The sequence below is a fragment of the Entelurus aequoreus genome, linkage group LG11 (assembly GCF_033978785.1).
Source record: "Entelurus aequoreus isolate RoL-2023_Sb linkage group LG11, RoL_Eaeq_v1.1, whole genome shotgun sequence".
Classification (NCBI taxonomy): Eukaryota; Metazoa; Chordata; class Actinopteri; order Syngnathiformes; family Syngnathidae; genus Entelurus; species Entelurus aequoreus.
Window position 1 is genome coordinate 52,314,348 of NC_084741.1, and position 21,641 is coordinate 52,335,988.

General features: G+C 37.5%; 1 long non-coding RNA gene across 1 annotated transcript in view; it reads left to right on the top strand.

Moving 5' to 3' along the window:
- LOC133660727 (uncharacterized) overlaps positions 1-19,459 on the top strand; it is a 49,509-nt gene extending 30,050 nt beyond the window's left edge. Inside the window, exons 2-3 of the long non-coding RNA XR_009827878.1 lie at positions 9,355-9,409; positions 18,595-19,459. This is a non-coding gene — a long non-coding RNA (uncharacterized LOC133660727). The remainder of the gene's footprint in view (positions 1-9,354; positions 9,410-18,594) is intronic.
- Positions 19,460-21,641: the final 2,182 nt, after the last annotated feature.

The window sequence follows — 21,641 nt, forward strand, 5'->3', positions numbered from 1 at the left end:
CGTAAACTGGAGCTTTTACTGCCCGCCTCCAAACCAGTCAGAATATGTCTCGTCTTGCTCATTTGAATGAAAAGGCATTCATTTTTAATTTAACAGGTAATAGCGTTAATATGATGGCCAGTGTTTTGTGAGTACCTATTGTAATTACGCCAAATGACTGCTACTGGGAGGATGCGATCGTCACTGTTCAAAAACACAAACATTTTTTATAATTATAGCATGCTGCATATTCAAATGTTTTAGTATATTGCTCGCATGTCCTCATCTTGATGAAATAGCAACCTTGCAATTATTACAAGCAGCGCTGTTGCAATCTTTTCTTGTAAAATGTCAGCAAACTTCGGAGCGCTTCTTCAGTCCAGGCGCTGCCTGACATCATTATGAACGTTGCGTAATGACGTTATTCACCTGCAAGAATCATTAAGGGAATCATATTAAAAACATGGTGAGCGATTACAAAGAATTGATACACTGAGAACCGGTTTGGAACAAGAACCAGTTTTCGATTCCCATCCCTAATCAGCTCCATTACGGTAAATAAACTGCAATTCCTAGGCCTACTGAAACCCACTACTACCGACCATGCAGTCTGATAGTTTATATATTAATGATGAAATCTTAAAATTGCAACACATGCCAATACGGCCGGGTTAGATTACTAAAGTACAATTTTAAATTTCCCGCAAAATATCCTGCTGAAAACGTCTCGGTATGATGACGCCTGCGCGTGACGTCACAGGTTGTAGAGGACATTTTGGGACAGCATTGTGGCCAGCTATTAAGTCGTCTGTTTTCATCGCAAAATTCCACAGTATTCTGGACATCTGTGTTGGTGAATCTTTTGCAATTTGTTCAATGAACAATGGAGACAGCAAAGAAGAAAGCTGTAGGTGGGAAGCGGTGTATTTTGGCCGGCTGCAGCAACACAAACACGTAGCCGGTGTTTCATTGTTTACATTCCCGAAAGATGACAGTCAAGCTTTACCATTGGCCTGTGGAGAACTGGGACAACAGAGACTCTTACCAGGAGGACTTTGAGTTGGATACGCAGATGCGGTACCGTGAGTACGCATGAGCTGCGGCTTCCAAACATTTGATTGCTTGCCCATACGTGCGTGCCGCTATGTGCATGTCACGTACGTAACTTTGGGGACTTTGGGGAAATATATGTGCTTTATGAACTTTGGGGAGGTGAACGGTGCTTTGGGCTGTGGGATTGAGTGTGTTGTGCGGGTGTTTGAGTTGTATTGGCGGGTTATATGGACGGGAGGGGGGAGGTGTTTGTTATGCGCGATTAATTTGTGGCATATTAAATATAAGCCTGGTTGTGTTGTGGCTAATAGAGTATATATATGTCTTGTGTTTATTTACTGTTTTAGTCATTCCCAGCTGAATATCAGGTCCCACCCGCCTCTCACAGCATCTTCCTTATCTGAATCGCTTCCACTGCCCTCTAGTCCTTCACTCTCACTTTCCTCATCCACGAATCTTTCATCCTCGCTCAAATTAATGGGGAATCGTCGCTTTCTCGGTCCGAATCGCTCTCGCTGCTGGTGGCCATGATTGTAAACAATGTGCAGATGTGAGGAGCTCCACAACCGGTGACGTCACGCACATATCGTTTGCTACTTCTGGTACAGGCAAAGCTTTTTTATCAGCGACCAAAAGTTGCGAACTTTATCGTCGATGTTCTCTACTAAATCCTTTCAGCAAAAATATGGCAATAACGCGAAATGATCAAGTATGACACATAGAATGGACCTGCTATCCCCGTTTAAATAAGAAAATCGCATTTCAGTAGGCCTTTAAGTTTCATTATCAATTATCATTATCGCTGGAGGAGGAGGCTAAACATGTAACAAACCAAGAGTAAGCCAGGAGTAGGCATGCTAATAGCTAAGCTAACCGCTAAACTAGATTAAAACAACACCAAGAAATAGGTGCTTAATGAAGTTTAATAAGTGTTGATGGAAGCAAAGCAGAAAGCAAGCAGTTATTAACAGGAAATCAACAAATCAATTAATAAGAGTCTAGAGGGGATAATATAAAAAACACTGTTGTTGTGTCAGCATTGCCCCAGTCAGAACACTAGGGTGGTGTGAGGTAGTATCAGTAAATACGAGGAAAGTAATGTTATTAAAATCTCACTGTACAATGTTGTCACGATATTAGTTTCAGTTTCAGTTTATTTCGAACATGCATACAATACAATTACATGGCAATGCATCACATATTTCCAGTTGTTTCATTACAGCATGTCCGAAAAGAAGTAGGAAGAAGCTGAGCTTATTTAATCCTACCCCTTTTCCAGTGGCGGGCCGTGCGTTTCCCACCTAGGCCTTCAGTGATGTCCGACTTCAATGATTACCTCTCAAAATACCATAATTTATGTCCCCACATGACCATTGCTGGAGAAATACTATACAGGAACACATGTACACACTACTGGGTATTGAATCACCACCAACAGTGTACAAAACGGGTTATTTTCTGGCGCGTTTAAAAAATCTATAAATCCGCATCAGCAATTAAAACATATCTTATGTGGTACTGTCAAAACTAAAAGTGCAAAAAAACATGCTAAACGTGAAAAAATAAAGAAATAACATTTGACGCCGTACAGCCCCTCGTAGTCGGTTGATTCGACTGGAAATGGCGGGCATTTCCCCATTTCATCGCTGACATCGTCTCAGAAGATGTAGTTTCTCTTTAAATATCCTTCTTGAAAATGGCTTTGCAAATGTATACCTGCCACCTAGTCAACGTTTTGTTCTCCTTCTTTGTGGGTCAACACTTGCAGCTTGCCCCAAAATTGCTAACTTGTGATTGGATACTCACTTTGGAATGACAAGTGAGTATCACCTGCCATCATGGAAAGAAAATGTAAAAAGAAAAAAAATTAATTAAATTGTTATATGTATTCAAATTGTTATATGTACTATAAAGTTATTTTCCATTTCACTTCACCAGTTTTAGATTATTTTTATTCAAAATCGCTGAATTTTCACATTTGCCGTTCAAATACTGAGAAGAGACGGTGCGGTGATCAGCAGCCAGTTGAGGCACTTGTGCCTCACCATGGATTGCGGACTCGGCTAACTGCTGGCCTGCTGTGCAGCGACACCGTATTGCTATATGAATTATATTATACATTTCCATAGTTTAGTGAGCTGAGGTATATAATGTACAGTGTATTTTGTCAACAACTGTATGTGTGTAACATATTTCTTGTGTTGAGCGATCATAAAACTGCTGCGAAGACGCACTGTGGGAGGCTCGCAGTAACCCCGCCTCCTTGTGCCAAGCACCCCCGCCGCAGAATGCACCGCCCGACGGGAGCGCCACACCAACCAAAGCCCACACCCAAACCCTCCACGTGCAAGACCGAATCCACCCAAAAAAAGTCACTTAACAAGAAGCCAAAAAGTGCAAAAACAACCATGCTCGTGCCGGAGGAGCCGTGAACGAGTGCAGGGACACAACATTAGGTACACCTGCAGACTGCAGCACGGATTTCATATTTCATTCATTCACAACTCCTCCAACACGAACACCACTGTTCCCGCACTTATAAGTAAAGGTAAGACCATAATAACGTTTTTTTTATTAATTGTGCTTTTTTGTGTACTACAGTTTGTATGTGTAAAGTTAAAGTTAAGTTAAAGTACCAATGATTGTCACACACACACTAGGAGGTGAGGGAAGCAGTGGGCAGCAGCGGCGCCGCGCCCGGGAATAATTTTGGTGATTTAACCCCTAATTCCAACCCTTGATGCTGAGTGCCAAGCAGGGAAGAATGCTGGTATGAGCTTTTAAACATAACCCGTTAACTGCTGCCAATCAAATGGTGAATAAGATACTCTTTAGGGTTCATATGTTTGTAATTCTGACTGTGATGAAGTCAGTGCCTCACCAGTCATGAACCTCACCGCACGTCACCGGTATCCAATCACAGTCTTGTTAACATCAGGCTACCTAGAGAGGCTTCTGTCAAAAACTTGTGATCTAATAGGCTATCGCAACTGTCTATCAACTGTGTGTGTCCTCAAATTCATCCGCTAACGATCCTGGTGAGTATTCAATCACAGGACGCGTAAATGTCACGTTCAACCTTAGCCCAGCTAGAAGGCATTACTGACAACAACTTGTGATCTGATTGGCTATTGCAATTGTCTATCACCTGTTTGTGTCCGTTGTTGTAGACACCTGTATAGTTGATTCTGAAGGCCCCGGGCGATTTCGTAAAGCATGGCAACATAAGCTAGCTGAATTCCTAATTGGATACCAATTCTAACCTAAAAACAACAACACTGGAAGGAGCATAATATGACATGAAGAGAATATGAATATTTTAGATATTTAGGGAAAGTAAATTAAAAATTACTTTTATTTGTAATTATGATCATGATTTCTGGTTATGTTAGGCCAGCAGAGAAGGCCTTACTGGCCCTGACGGCACACCACTGCCCTTTTCATGTCATAGCAGTTTTATCCCAAACCCCAACCCCATTCCTTTGTTCTCTGTTTATAACAGAACAGTGAGAAATAAATAAGTAAATAAATAAATATACCACAAGTCAGTAAACAAATATTAAGTACATAAATACATATTAGACGTATAAACGTATACACAATAATTAAAGTTCTCATAAATACATAGTTAAGCAGTTTAGGGTTCACCCAGGAGATGAGCGATATTATGTCATGTTTTTACTTTTATTCTTTTAAAGGTTCGAGAGGTTTATCATAATTCTTCTTCTTCGTACTTTGTGAACACTTGTAGTTTGAAGAGTTTCTAAAAGTGGATCATATTAGTTTTTTGTTTGATTTCCTTGCTTGATTCATTCGAAAATGTCATTCCACATACAGATATGCCAAAGCTCTTAAAAGGGAACTCTTAATACATTCTAACTTGTAAATAAACGTAAATAGAAGTCTGCTAACAGTGGAGCCAATGGGAGCGCCACTATTTTGCCCATAAAATTCAATAAATAACCATTCGAAAACCACCAGCAATACTCCATTTACATTTTGTGACTTGAATATTAACCAAGTATTAGTCATATTGTTATTTTACGCGCTAAAGCAGACAAACTATTGATAGCGGTGCCGTGATCACTACCATGTGTCCCTATGTTTACATCATCGAGTGGTCTGCTGATACAAGTGTTTAAGTGTTGTACGAACATACAAATGTTTTAAATTCAATTTTCCTCCAAGGTAATATTTTTGCTCTTTTGTTAAGAAGAATTGTTGAACATTCTTGGGTAGCAGGTTATAGTTTGCTTTGTACAGAATTTTAGCTGTTTGCAAATGCACTAAGTCATTGAATTAAATTTTTTTGATTAAATAAATAAAGGGTTTGTACGGTCTCTATATCCAACATTATGTATTATTCTAATTGTTTTTTCATAACACGGTTAGTGAATGAAGCGCACATTTGTAGTTGTTTCCCCATATTTCTACACAATAACTCAGATATGAAGTGATTTTTGGTCCAGAACATGTTTTGCTTTATTCATATTGAAGTGCTTTATGTTGTATATGTTTATATGACATTTCCAGATCATTTATCATCTAATATTACACCAATAAATGTGTTTTTGCTTACCCTTTCAATATCTACTTTGTCTATTAGTATTTGTGTTTGACTTTCTCTTCTACTGTTACCAAATCACATAATTTTTGTTTTACTGAGGTTTAAGGATAGTCTGTTTTTCTCAGTGTTGTCTACAGTGGGCATTTTGATATCAGTTTGTAAAATGTTGTTACTCTGTAAAGTTAACTGACAATTGAATGTTTAATCATGTAAATATCTCAAAAATGTATGTTTAGTTTTTCTGGCTTTAAATGTCGTTTCCGAGTGATGGTTTATCAAGTAGCTTCTTATATTTCCCACGGTGTGCAATGTCCTCAGCCCCACCGGACGCTTTCCCTCTGGCACATTATGCGGGCTGTGAGAAATTAGTCTTGGCACTTTATTCAGGCTATTTGCAATGCAATACATTTACATCCCTCCGTTTTATTTTATTTTGTTATTTTATTGTTTTGTTAGTTTTAAAGTAATTGCCTGTTTTACCTGAATGTTACGGAGTATGTGGTGATGATCTTGACTTTTCTCTATTTTGTGTGAATGTTATTGTGAATGTTACTGTATGATTGTATACACAAACCTGTTTGGGGACCACAGGCAGAAATAAGCCTTTGGCTAAAACCTGATGTATTTACATAATACATATATGTTCATTAATATGTGCGGACCCTAATTTAAATAAAGAATTGAGATTGAAATTGAAACTGTGAACACATTTCTCCCACATGCGTTCTTGTTTTCTCCCCTTCACAGCGTTCCATGCCCCCAAGGCAGATACTTGGAGGTTGTTTTTTTTTAATAATAACTTTTCCTGGCAACTAATTTATTTATAAAGTACTTAATATGTTACTCAGTCTGTTCCTTTTTTTGGAAAGTAACTAAAACTATCTTGTTTACAGTAATTTTTACCATGCCCGATTGTAGGTATCCAATGATAAATAATATTCTTAATTCTAAAACCTAAACAATAACAAATCTGGATCTCATTCTCAATTGAAGCAATGCATGCATCATAAATGTCACTGGCCTGACTTTCCTCCTTCCTAAAGTTGGGCACACAGTATGTTTCAAAACCCAATTCTAAATCATCCAAATCGCTTTTGAATCAAGGTCCATGTATGGTCTGTTCTGAGATCGTTCTGTCGTACTTGCATGGAGTACATTTTTCTGTCGATACAAAGAAAACAATTAATTTCGCCAGAAAGAGTTGAACTATTTCTAGCCTTTCGCAAGCCATATCGATGGTGTGACAAACCACATTAAATCATGATGTGGCAGGTCACATAAACTCATATGTCAGGCCACATGAAATAATGTGGCAGGCCTTGAGTTTGACACCTAATACAGGGATTCTTAACCTTTCTGACATTGAGACCCAACTTTTCTACTAGAGAGAGGCCTGGGCCCTCTCAAATATCAACACTGAATTAATTGCCTTATTGTTGATTTTAATCGTAATAAATATTAACATCTAACCTACTTACAGTTTAATTGGATAAACCTTATCAAATGATTTGAAAATACTGTGTGTCTTATTTAGAAAGATTATTATCAAGGCTTAAACCAGCCGGATTATAAATAAATAAATACTCTTCAAATATACTGCAAAAGAAGAGACTCATAAAAACTGATGAAAAATAATCACATACAAATAAAAACAAATCTAAATTAATTTAAATGTAAGTGCAAATGAAAATACAGCGTCACCACTTTAGTCATAATTTTTGCGCTTAAAAAACTTTAGCCCCAGACTTCTTCTGTTTGTTTAATATAGTCATTACTGCTACAAGTGGTGGAAAAGTGTATTACAACTGAGTATCGCCGCGGCCCATACGAACCACAGCTGAAAAACATATATTTTTTTGGCCTATTGTTGGGCAGCGGCCCTATGGTTGAGTAACATTGATCTAAAACATACTATCCATTACCTTGTCATAGTCAATTCAAACACGGAAACAATCTACAATGTCATGTTTGTTTGTTGGATTTGAATACTTAGCGAGAAATCCTTCAGTATAAACCAAGGGTGTCCAAAGTGCGGCCCGCAGCTAATTGTTTACCGGCCCGCCACACATTCTGGAAATACTATTGTAAAAATAAAAAAGAACATTAAAAAAAGTGGAATGAGGTGTAATCTAACGAGAAAAAGTTGCAATGTTGACACAAAAGCTGCCATGCTGGCTGTTTTTTTTTCTTTTATCTTTTTTTCTTTTTCTTTTTTTGCCATTGCTCAAAAAATAATAATAATGACAAAAAATCCATGTTATAATGAATTACTTTCAGGGCTCCAATTACTACAAATATTTCACTTTAAAATGTTTTATGTGGTAAATATTGCATATATTGTGTAGTAGCCATATAAAAACATCAAAGTTTTCTTTGACAAAAGCGCATAAAACAAACAAAATAATAGTTCCAGCATAAAATCGACAGATATATCTGAAGTTGATCTCGTAACTTAAGTGTTGAAAGTAAAAAAAAAAACTAATAAAAATGTATCACTTTATGAGTGGGGCACCTTTTGGATCCCAAATATATTTAGTGATTTTTTATTTATCTTTTCACTGTGATTACTCAAAAATATGAAATAATTAAAATCAATGGTGTCCTGCAATATTGATATTTTAGGGCTTTAATTACTAACTACTGCATATTTCAGTTTCACTATAAAAAAAAACTAAGTTGTTTTTGACAGAAAAGCCATAAAACATTTTTTTTTAATTTGTATTACTTTATATCAACTTGAAGTTGATATAGAGATTTACTGTAAGCGTTAAATATTTAAAAAATAATAATAATCCGACTCATTTTTAACATTTTAATGACTGAGACCCTTTATGGTCCCCGGGATCCCTAAAGGTAAAATAAATAAAAAATCAATATATTTTGTTATGGTTTGAAAATGAAAAATATCAAAATGGCCCCCACATGCTTTAATTTTTCCGTGTGCGGCCCTCAGTGGAAAAAGTTTGGACACCCCTGGTATAAACAGTGTAATTTCTGATTACCAATTACTAAGTAATTACAGTAAAACCAAACCATTTCTGCCCATGAATCGGTCAATTCTCTACTGATTACAATCAATTACTTTTCGTGCAAAATCCAACTACATTCATTTGAAATCATGTTGCTGGTATCATAACACTTTGGCAGGAATCCAATAAATAATGAAAAGGAGTTTAAATAGTGTGAACATCATGCAAGAAGAATGTGCTGCACCAGAAGAAAAGACTTTGTTAGATTTCTGCGTGTTTTTTTAGGTTGACTGGACCAACACTTGGCCAGCAAATCTGACACTGTGAAAACTATGTGACTAAGGCCGGGTCTAAACCCGGCGCTTAAGAATCACAGCTTTATGGTTATCATGGCACATTGGCTGCTAAAAAGGAAAGTTTCATGCTTTGAGTGTGTGTGTAGCCTTTTAAGTGGGTCACCCCACCATGTCTAATGGCCCCTTGCTGCGTGCCGCGTCCTGCGCTGAGCTGCTCCCTGCTGTCACACTCATACACACAAACAAACCCATGCACGCAGCGGGGGACAATTTTTGGGGTGTCCCTCACTTTAATACCCTCCACAATGCGCCACCGCTGCATCTGTTGCTCTTGTTCCCAAAATTTAAAGTTGATCAGTGCTATGCTCGCATGTCTCTCCTCACTATCAATACCTTTTTCATACTTTAACACACCATCATTTTTTTTGGTTCCGTTTTTACCCTTTATTTGACTGAATGGATTATCTCATTTATTTTTGTTTACTTAAAGGTCGGGCCTGCATTACACAGACCGTGGTTATGCTTGAAGAAACGGCCTCAAACAGGTGAGCATGCCCACTACACTTAAATTATTAACCCAGTGCACTGCATTGTTTGTTGCAGCACAATATTGTGTGACTCAAAATCATTGTAGTTTGATGGTATTATTAAAAAGGAGTATTGTGGCTCAGCTAACCAATTAAGTCATGGTTTGTCTCATAAATCATATATTGCAACCAGTTGTATCGTAAAGTGTTTGATGATCACTGCATCATTAGGAAGCTGGGGTCATGGTTTTATTATATCCCATCCCTGAGATTAGCTCTTTTTCACTGTGTGATTTGTGAGAGAAAAAAATATTATTTGCCATTTATGCCGGGGGGGGTTTTTACCGTCCCCATTGTAGGGTGGGGAGAAGAGGAGGGGGATGGTTTGGGTGCAGAGTGAGACGAGTGGTTGGGGCCGGTCGAAGATCAGACATCGAGATGATAAAAATTCAGAGTCTTATGGCTAGCATCTGCCTATTGATCCTAATATGAAATACACATAAACATATCAGCAGAATCCTGCATATATCAAAGTCCCTACCTACAGAATATACATGCACATAAATGGCCACCTAAATATGGATATAAACTCGCAGCAAACTCCTGTAATCTTTGAAGTAACTGTAAATTGTCTCAGTATAGCAAGTGTAAACATTGTGGCTACCATGGCTGTGTAAAGCACTGAAACACACACACACACGCACACGGACACACTAAACCTCAGCTAAGGAGAAGCCAGCTACGTCAGTATATTTTCACACTGCAGCAGCGCCTCTTTGTCTGCCTGTCGACCTGCCAGCGCTAAGATGGAGGAGGAGAAATATGATTTTTACCGAGACAGAAGAGACCGCTTTGTGTTTTGTTTGCGTGCGCGAGGCATTGTGGCGAATATTTCTTTCTGTCAGCATCGTTTCAGTTTTGCCATTAGGCCCTGCGTCATCTTTGTCTCTCGACATGGGCGTGCACGTGTCACAAGAGGTGTCACTTACAAACACAGGCGCTACACTTCACAAGCGACGTTGCCCGGACTAACACATTAACGCAGTGGGCGATAGCATAGCAATCTTCTGTCCACCTGCTGTTTGTCTTGTCACATACACACTCACTTGTGCAAGGGTGTGAGTGGATTCTATCCTTGCACATGTGTACTAGTCCAGCAAATATCTTTAAATGTCAATAGTTCACATTAGAAAAGGGGCTTAGCAGCAATGCCAATGCTCTCCTACACTGAAACCTTACTGATGCATTTATACATTTTAAGTATTGATAAGTTGCATGCACAACGAAATAGATTCTCGCAATGGCGTTTATACTCTGAAAAAAACAATTCAGAGGCCCTGCAGCATTATGACGATCGCGAGCTACTGGTCGATCGCGGAGGGTGTGTCAGTGGATCGTCAGCCAGGCATTAAAAAAATAATCCGAAAATCTAGTGATCATCAATCTTCACTATGACGTCACTTTCGTCACTTATTAACATTCGCGGCACCCGAGGATCTTGTGAGATGACGCTGGCTGCTGCGAACTCAGTGTTACAGTTATTTCCAATTGCTTTCACACTAAATTTTACATTTTCACACAATTAACAAAGTCTACACACAGTAAACAAAACCACTGTGCAGATTTGCCTAATATTAGGCATAGACTGTGCTTCACATTTTTTGCGAAATATTACACACAATGCTTTACACACACCTTCCCATCTTGCACACATATTAGGATTGTGATACGCACATCTTCACATCTTGCACACAGATAACGATTGTGATACACACATTTTCACACTTTACACAAAGATAAGGATTTAGAAGTTACTTCCTGGTCAATCCCAAGGGCCGGCTTGCCAACAACCACACAATTGAACACATTGGATAATCACATCCACCAGGTGTAAAGACACACAGGTGATACATTGAAAATACAGCCTTAATGTGGGTGCTCCAGCTATACAGTTTTTTCCATTTGTAATTTTTATCTTCTTTATCTTGGTTTTTTTCAAACCTTTTTATTTGTCTCAGATTTGAATTGGTACTGCATGTCATTGTTGACTACTGTGATATGTTACTTTACCTGACTGTGGTAAAAATAAATATTTGCAGTTTGCAGCATCATTGTTGAGCAGTTCTTGAAAAGATTACAGGATATTTTTACTTTCTCTTTAGGTCCTTACATATAGGCCCACTTCAAAGTAAACAATGACGATTGCTATGGATTAGCCAATATATTTTGTCAAGTTACAGTAATCATTTGTCACATATGCTAAAAAGGTCGGGCAAAATGCCCCAAACATGTGATTTCTTATGGTAAAATAGGGGTTTTTACAAATGTGTTTTGTATTTATCACTGTTGTGGGTAACTCACTCCAATAGTGTCTTATCATTTGAAGTATGTGTGAGTGAGATGAACATTAAACTGCATTTTTACAAATGCTTGCTTTATTTTGATGAATGGGCATATGTTTTGACCAAAGTGTGTCATTTTGCAAATAATCTAGGAATTAAGAAAATGGAATGTGGTGTTTGGAAAAGTGTGTAAATCCTTTTGAAAAAAAAAACACACAGTTAGTCAAATTGTTTGTAAGCAAATGGAAAAAACTGTAGGAAAAAAATGACTGACAGGAAGGCGAGAAACACTTTTTTATTTCAACAGACTCTCTGCTGTCAAAAGCCTAAAGACAGCACAGTTCCTGTCTTCACAACAAAAGTGCTGCTCCATCCTGCCTGCGCTAACAAAATAAGAGTCTTAGAAAGCTGCCAAGCTAGCAAGCTACATAGTTTGCCGTCAATGTATTTCTTGTAAAGTGTATAAATATTAATATGGAAGCTGGACAAATAAGATGCCAAAAACCAACCACTTTGATGTGGTATTGGACAGAAAGGAGGACTTTTTCACCTCCACAATGTAAATCCGAAAATGTGGAAGTTATCAGCACTACTGTGAATCCTGTCTGATTCCAATCAATGCATGTCATCAGAATCAGATTTAACAGTATTTTTCACAGTAAAATATTGTAATCAAAATTGACTGTAATATCACAACAAATGTTGTACATCAAAAATGATGATACACTTTTATATTTACAGTAAAATACTTTAAACACAGTCTGTAATGTTTCAACAAATTACTATCAATTTAAACTGATTTGACCTATTCTGCAAAATCAACTCTTCTTACCTATTGGTACCTGTTTTTGTGTTTGAGTGATCTGCATAAGTTCGGGACAATTTGAAATCAAACCATTGAGATTTTTATAGAACAGTCTTGCCTTCCTTCATACTTCCTCCAAACGAGCTTTTTGGAATGTGTCCAATTTGTGACGTTTTTTCCCATCGGTGACGTCAGAGGATATCTCCATATATGGTAAAGTTTTACCAGAAGAGCTTTGCGCGAGTCCGCCATGGTATTCCAGCGTGGTAGTAATTAAATTCCTTCTTTTTCTCTATCCTTTTGTTGTGGGGCAGACTGGCTCGTAAACGCACATGCATGCTGTTGCCATTTCTAATACAAAGTAGCGTACAGTTTTAACTTATATCTTTCCATAGACTCCATATTGAAGCGTTAAAAACTACAACACGGCTGACGGGGAGAAGGCGCAGTCGGAGTGGAGGCACGTATATAAGACCGGTCAGAAAGCAGCGAGAAGGTTGTCTGTAAAAGATCATCTATGCAAGATGTTTACCAAAGAACCACTATTACATGCTATGTAAACCACAAGGAAGTGTTTTAAATGTAGAAAAAAATCCTAATATGACCCCTGTAAAGGGTTGCATAGACTACATTGCTTGTACAGTAGGCGGCGGTATGCTGTTACAATGAGAGAGTAATTAATGTTAAATAAAATGTGAAGTCATATCATTTAGTTGTACCTTTAGCGTAAAAGTACAACAGTAACTTCACAGTTGTAACTTTGTTGTAATTACTGTAGTATAACAGCTCTGCAGTTACACTAAATTGCTGTAAAGATAAGGTCATTATTTCCCAGTAATTTGCTGTGAATTTACAGTGACAATTTTCACAGTTTACAATTACAATTTAGCTGTTGAATATTATAGTAATATTAACACAGATGTATAGACTTTAAAAAAAACAAAACATTTTGTTGGCTCTAACTGAACAAATATACTGGGTAAAAAAACCCTAAACAATGCACTCATTAAAATACGTATATATTCACCATGCATGTTATCAAGGGCCTGCGTTGAATGTAGTTCCATACTATTGTGCTTTCTTCACATTTAGGGCTGATGCATTTGATTTGAATGAAAATGCAGCAGGGTTTGATGGAGGCCACTTTTGCAGCACAGTAATGACACTGAATAGTCGGCATCAGAATCATTGGACTGCAGCAAGCCTTTCTCTGTGACAGTGGCGATGTTGTTTGAACAACCTTCGCCGTACGCGCGCATGAAAACCTTGAATTGAATTTAAACTAAACCCGACCATGATGTTTTGAGGCGAGGCATAAAGAAAGTGTCAGTTCTTCGCTCTTACTGCGTCACAATTTTCTTTTTCTGATGAGTGTGTGTAATGTTGTTTGATTAGTGGACACATCGGGCAGCCCCTCCATCACTATTCAGCCATTTTGTCTGCCACACTGCTGGAGTGTACGCACGTGTGTGTGTGTGTGTGTGTGTGTGTGTGTGTGTGTGTGTGTGTGTGTGTGTGTGTGTGTGTGTGTGTGTGTGTGTGTGTGTGTGTGTGTGTGTGTGTGTGTGTGTGTGTGTGTGTGTGTGTGTGTGTGTGTGTGTGCGTGAGAGAGAGGCTTTTGTCAAGTAATGTTGAGAAAAGAGAACGAGCGAGTGAGAAGACACCGTGCAAAATTATACAAACCGCAGTCCCTGTGAACCGTATTTTGTCTCTTTTTTTTCCACTTTAATCTCCGCATTTCCGCATTTTGAGAATTCATTTCCTGAGCGTCATCATTTTTCACAATAACAAGAAAAATGCAAAATAAATTATTTTTCATTTAAAATGGTTGGAATGTGCTGTGCAAGGTGCTGAGCCCCCACATCACTCGGTCTGCTGTCTATTGTGCGTTAAGTGGATTAACAGAGCGGTGTGTGAGACACACAGTCAAAGTGGCAACCAGAACCGTTGTTTACAAGCTTCTGCCACCTTTGTCTATTCCACTTTTTATTCCACACTTGCAAACCATTACAATACCTTTTTTTTGTTGTTGTCATATTGCATTACTGCTAAAGCATTGCATAATCGTATTTATCAAAACATGAATAGGGGCACAATCAACTATTTTTATTTTATTTGTTTGCATAAATTACACATTTAAAGTTAAATACTGCTATTGTATAGTGTGTGCCTTATTAAACTAGATCTTTTTATTTTCATTTTTTTCAGCATGTAAAATGTGAAATAAAATGAAATATCTTGGCTCCTAAATTGTCAACCCCAGTGAATTAAAATATGCTATTAGGTACCAAACCATTAAATAGAAATATTTCTGTTAACATAATGTTTTTGTTAAATGTAGTTGAAAAAACACACAATTGTCATTTTAGTTTTCAATATAATTATTTCAATAGATCTATTCAATTAGATCAATTGTGGGATGCATTGAATAGCGGCTGTAAAAATCAAGACATGGTCACATTTTTAATAACACACTTTTTAGTGTGTATTCATTAAACTATAGATGATTTGGCATAAACAGTGCAATGTAAAAAAATAACGTTATATAACAATTATTTTAAATGTAAATACTATTCAAAGTATTTATTTACACAACTTAACATCTGTAAACATATCAATATTATCATCATAGTTATAATTATTCCAGTATTATTATTTAAATTGTTATAATTTACTCAAGCAACAGGTGTGTAATCATCCCCATTTTAAAAGTATAAATACAATGCTTTCTTTGTACATTAAAATGATTTCACTTATTTACTTGGTAACGCCTCAAAATAATAACTAAATTAATTTCGCCCACAATATGACGTCACAAATAGCATAGCGCCCCCTGTGACTGTCAGTTGTGTCTACAATTACAATTCATCTGAATCAAGTACATAGCATTAGTATTACTGCTAATAATAATGTAAAACATGTCGAAAATATGTATGGGCATTAAAACTAGCACAATATCAAATTACACCGATTCCATAAGATAAAATGTTAAGATAAAAACAATCTCTTCACAGCTGAGTCACACGAGTGTATCTATATGGATCATTTCAAAAGCATGAATGCTTCATATTGATGAGAATCCTGATATGAAAAAATACAATCTTAAGCTTTTGATCAGACTATTAGAGTCTATTAGAGGACACACAATTTAAAACACGTCAGATGCATCAAAAGCTGCTTTCAGATTCGGAATATTTGTTATCTCAATAGATATGTACTTTCATTTTTTTTTTGCATTATTATTTTATCAGGAACGGTATTTCTAATCTGTATAGGATTTGTCTATACTGTATGTGGGCACTAAACCTTACCTACAAGTACAAGTACACTGAATTAGCTTTATTTATAATGTGCTTTAAAACTGATGTTAATTGATAAAGGTCTTGAAAAAACATCAGTTCTTTTTATTCCTCTAATTTCTCCAAACTGTCATTTGAAACTGGTTTCAGTAGATAAGGTTTCATGCATCATCTTGTGTAAAATGTGCATGTGTGTTGTCTAAATTATAGCCAGTACAATGGGGGTTTTTTTCTGTCATTGAATTTAAAGCATGGTTAACGTTTCTGTTTAACCAATTTAAATGACATTATTTTACCAGAATGTGAAAGTACAATATAAATTGTATAAACAAGGTCCGGTGTGGTATATAGTATGACGCAATAGCACAATGTTTTCTTTTATTTGTCTAGAAGTCTTACTTTGTATGTCAGTCCGTGGTCGACAACTGACTTCGGGATAACCTAAATGGCCTTCTTAACATTTAAAAAAGAAGGGTGCCCTCCTCGCCATTGAATGTTTCAGCCCCATTCATTCCTGTTAGCTCACATTGAGGCCCATGCTATAGACGCCTATTCACGTCCAATGTCTATGTAAACACAAACGTGTTGTCGTGAAGGTGTGTGTTACTGTGTGCATGTGAACCTACATCTTTTAAACAGGGTTTAGCCTCCACAATAGTCCTTGTCGATCCTCTGTTTTACATTATTTTTTTCATTCTGTAGATCATGAACCGCACACACACACTCACACACACACACGCACACACACTACTAGGATCAGTCATGCTCGGGGTCGTCTACGGGCCAACTCAATATTGTTGCCTATAAGCTGCTTTGGAACAAGTTTAAAGGACAATTCCAAAATATTTTGTGCAAGAAAAGGCTCCGCAAGCTTGATGTCTAAGCGGCAGATTTAGCACGGGAGAGGGAGGATGTAGACTCCTCCTCAGCCCGGCCCATTTTATATGTGAATAGAAAGTGCAATTGATTTGCTAATGATAAAGGATTCCGTTTAAACAACGCTGATATAATCACTGTGTCCGTCTCAGGGAAATGTTAAGGAAAATTGCCTTCCTAAATTGATTGCACTGAAGGTGAGCTGGAGCCAAGCATGCAGCTTGTCGTTTTATGCTGCTGAGTGTTCCAGATAAATGCAATACATTGACTGTTTTATTCCATGAATTTGCAGGGGCTTGCCATCTCTGTAACAAATAATTCTATAAACAAAAAACATGAAGCACCTGATCATTTCCCTTCCTCATTATTTCTATATTTTTTCATACTGGGTTTATATTGATTAAAAAATAAATGTACCTTCAAGAATGGATTGGCTTGATAAATCAAATAAATGGTGAATAAATGTACAATTTAATTCAATTAAATTGTTCTGTATGTTTAATTGTGGACCTCAGCATACACCTAATGACATGTCTAGTGGGTGCATATATGTATATAAGTGCTGTCAAATTTAGTGCATTGACTAATGTGATTAATTAAAAAAAAATTGCAATAATCATGCATAAATGCATTATTCACACGTTGTTTTGAGCACCCATTAACAATGGCTACCTTTTAGGTAGCCAAATACGGTTATTGATCAGATCAATGCACACGCCAGTGCCAAGTTGAGAGAGGAGACATAATACATCCCATATATATATATATGTATGTGTATGTATATATATATATATATATATATATATATATATATATATATATATATATATATATATATATATATATATATATATATATATATATATATATATATATATATATATATATATATATATATATATATACTGTATGTAATATATATATGTGCTGTCCAATGATTATTTGTTAAAAATCAGATTAATCACACTTTTGAATTTGGATTAGTCTCATAATTAATCACAGTAAAGTACTAGGTTATATAGTTTAAATTAAACCAAAAAATACCCAAGTATTTTGAAATGCAATTTTATTGTAAGAAAGTCATACAAAAATATGTTTTTTTTAATGTTTTACTTCATCAAATGTTCTAATTGATTTGCTAAAAACATGGTAACCGTTGATTGGAATATATTAGGTCTTCTCTCTCATCTTTGCACTGGTGTGTGCATCAACCTGATCACTTACCTTATTTGGCTACCTTTTAGGTAGCCATCGTTGATAATAATTAATATTTCAATTAATTAAACAGCGTGTTTGTGAAGTGTAATAATGACTGAAACGCCCAATACAAAAATAATGTTTCATAATATGTGTTTCCAACCTAATTTGTGTTTCTCCCTTTGAAATCATACTTCCTTGCTGTTTCCCATCAAACTAGCAGTGCAACTCTTTTGTGTGCAGCATGCAATGACGTCATATTATTATGACCACCGTAACAATAAGTCATCCGTAGGGTGTGCGACGTAAGTGATGAAAATGGCCTATAAATCCAGATGAGACTGACTTTAATGAGCATCTGTTGACCATAATCCAGCAGATAAATGACTTTTAGAGGCGTTAAACCCTTCAACTCTAGTATCTCTCCGTGTGGAGTTGAATTTTAACATGACATGGTAATGAAATGTGCTGGTAGCTTAGTGGGACTGCATTTTCACACTGTCAGTGATGATAGAAATCCAGTCTCCCGTTGAGAAATGCAAAAAGTACTTAAAGATAAGCTAAAATACAGGAATGCTGCAAAGTTCTCTCAATAAGATCTGGATGGGAACAAATTTCACTTTGGTTTTAAATGCTGGTGTTCGCTCACAAATTTCACAAATTGCATTTTGTATGTTTTTTCAGCGGATTCTGTCACTGAGAGCCTCAGATTCCTCTGCCGGAAACCGATGAGGAGTATATTGCCTCTCTTGAACGCGCAGGATGGAGGACATTTACCATGGCAACCACTAATGCAGTATAGATGCAAGGACTGAGCCTTGTCTGCCACTGCAATAATACAAGATTCATTGAAGCCAGGGTGAAATGTCATCGGGGCTGTCGTTTTAAATTACCCAGAATTGCATTTGATGTCTGCACTTTTGTCAATGGAAAATCTCACTTGCAATAGATAGAAGGGTATTTTACCCTGTATTTGCTAAATTTTACAACATACCCTGCCTAGTGCCTTTGTATACAATAGAGTGTAATGTATCATGCACTAAAGAACCACTTCATCTCTCTTGTTTTTCAATTCAGCAGTATTGTCGGTCATATTGTTTCCCACACCACCCATCCACATAATCCGTCCTTTGGCAGAGTCAAATCCGATTTTTACACTGTTCCCCCTGCACACTTCTAAAATGTGATTTTGGTATCATCCTCCTTCACACGCTGGATTACAACTGTACCTCTTTCAAAAGTAGCACCTAAGTGATAGGCACTCACCTTGGAAGGAAGCCAAGTTTAGACTGTTTTTTACTGTTCAACATTCAGGTTCTGATTACAAACCCTGTTTCCATATGAGTTGGGAAATTGTGTTAGATGCAGTGTTGGGACTAATGCGTTACTAAGTAACGCGTTACTGTAACGCTGTTAGTTTCGGCGGTAACTAGTAATCTAACGCGTTATTTTTTTATATACAGTAACTCAGTTACCGTTACTGCATGATGCGTTACTGCGTTATTTTACGTTATTTTTATGTAGTATCGGCTAGAAACTGAAGATCTGAGTGTGTTTTATTTATTTTATTAAGAGGCGTGCTTTCCCCCACCCACAGAAAGCACGCCTCCCTTTACCCTTTACCCGGAAGAGGGTCTTTACAGCTGAGGGTGAATGACGAGCCCGGCGGTTTGTTGCAACTTTGTGACTTTATTGCACGCAGCCATCCACCAAGCTAGAGCACGAACACGCACTCACTGTCGCCGCTCCCTCACCTCTCTCGCCCACTCACTCACTGACGTCACTCACCTCTCATGCTGTCATATCTTAAAGGGCCACACACACACACACACATACGCTACTCTCATAACAACTAACAAGACATCATGGCGAAGCCAGAAGTCGAGTTTTTTAACATGGAGAGATTCTCAATACTTTTCTTTTGTCGAGCACAAAGAAAATAACATTTTAGTTAAATGTAAGTTGTGTCTTGGATCAAAGATCCTATCTACTTAGAGTTAAAGTTAAAGTGCCATTATGTTGCAGCTATTTAAAATAGTTTTGTCAATTTTTTCTGGCCTGAAATAAATTGGCCCTTTGAAACATATCTTTGTCTTTGTGTGTTGTATGTAGACCACATTGCTTTCTGAGTTCAGTGATGCAAATGCATGTCAAGTTGATCAACAGATTGTATTATTCTCCAGTGCAATAACAGCACTGCAATGAAGGCTAAAAGGGCATTAATGGGAGCCTTAAAAAAAGGGGGGAAAAAAGAAGTAACTAAAAAGTTACTTTTCACAGTAACGCATTACTTTTTGGTGTAAGTAACTGAGTTAGTAACTGAGTTACTTTTGAAATAAAGTAACTAGTAATTGTAACTAGTTACTGGTTTTCAGTAATTAACCCAACACTGGTTAGATGTAAATATAAACGGAATACAATGATTTGCAAATCCTTTTCAACCCATATTCAATTGAATGCACTACAAAGACAAGATATTTGATGTTCAAACTCATAAACTTCAGTTGCCAAACTTGCCAAAGTAGTTGGGAAAGGGCATGTTCACCACTGTGTTACATGGCCTTTCCTTTTAACAACACTCAGTAAACGTTTGGGAACTGAGGAGACACTTTTTTTAAGCTTCTCAGGTGGAATTCTTTCCCATTCTTGCTTGATGTACAGCTTAAGTTGTTCAACAGTCCGGGGGTCTCCGTTGTGGAATTTTAGGCTTCATAATGCGCCACACATTTTCAATGGGAGACAGGTCTGGACTACAGGCAGGCCAGTCTAGTACCCGCACTCTTTTACTATGAAGCCACGTTGATGTAACACATGGCTTGGCATTGTCTTGCTGAAATAAGCAGCATGGTAACGTTGCTTGGATGGCAACATATGTTGCTCCAAAACCTGCGTGTACGTTTCAGCATTAATGGCGCCTTCACAGATGTGTAAGTTACCCATGTCTTGGGCACTAATACACCCCCATACCATCACAGATGCTGGCTTTTCAACTTTGCGCCTATAACAATCCGGATGGTTCTTTTCCTCTTTGGTCCGGAGGACACGACGTCCACAGTTTCCAAAAACAATTTGAAATGTGGACTCGTCAGACCACAGAACACTTTTCCACTTTGTATCAGTCCATCTTAGATGAGCTCAGGCCCAGCGAAGCCGACGGCGTTTCTGGGTGTTGTTGACAAACGGTTTTCGCCTTGCATAGGAGAGTTTTAACTTGCACTTACAGATGTAGCGACCAACTGTAGTTACTGACAGTGGGTTTCTGAAGTGTTCTTGAGCCCATGTGGTGATATCATTTACTAATTGATGTCGCTTGTTGATGCAGTACAGCCTGAGGGATCGAAGGTCACGGGCTTAGCTGCTTACGTGCAGTGATTTCTCCAGATTCTCTGAACCCTTTGATGATATTACGGACCGTAGATGGTGAAATCCCTAAATTCCTTGCAATAGCTAGTTGAGAAAGGTTTTTCTTAAACTGTTCAACAATTTGCTCACGCATTAGTTGACAAAGTGGTGACCCTCGCCCCATTCTTGTTTGTGAATGACTGAGCATTTCATGGAATCTACTTTTATACCCAATCATGGCACCCACCTGTTCCCAATTTGCCTGTTCACCTGTGGGATGTTCCAAATAATTGTTTGATGAGCATTCCTCAACTTTATCAGTATTTATTGCCACCTTTCCCAACTTCTTTGTCACGTGTTGCTGGCATCAAATTCTAAAGTTAATGATT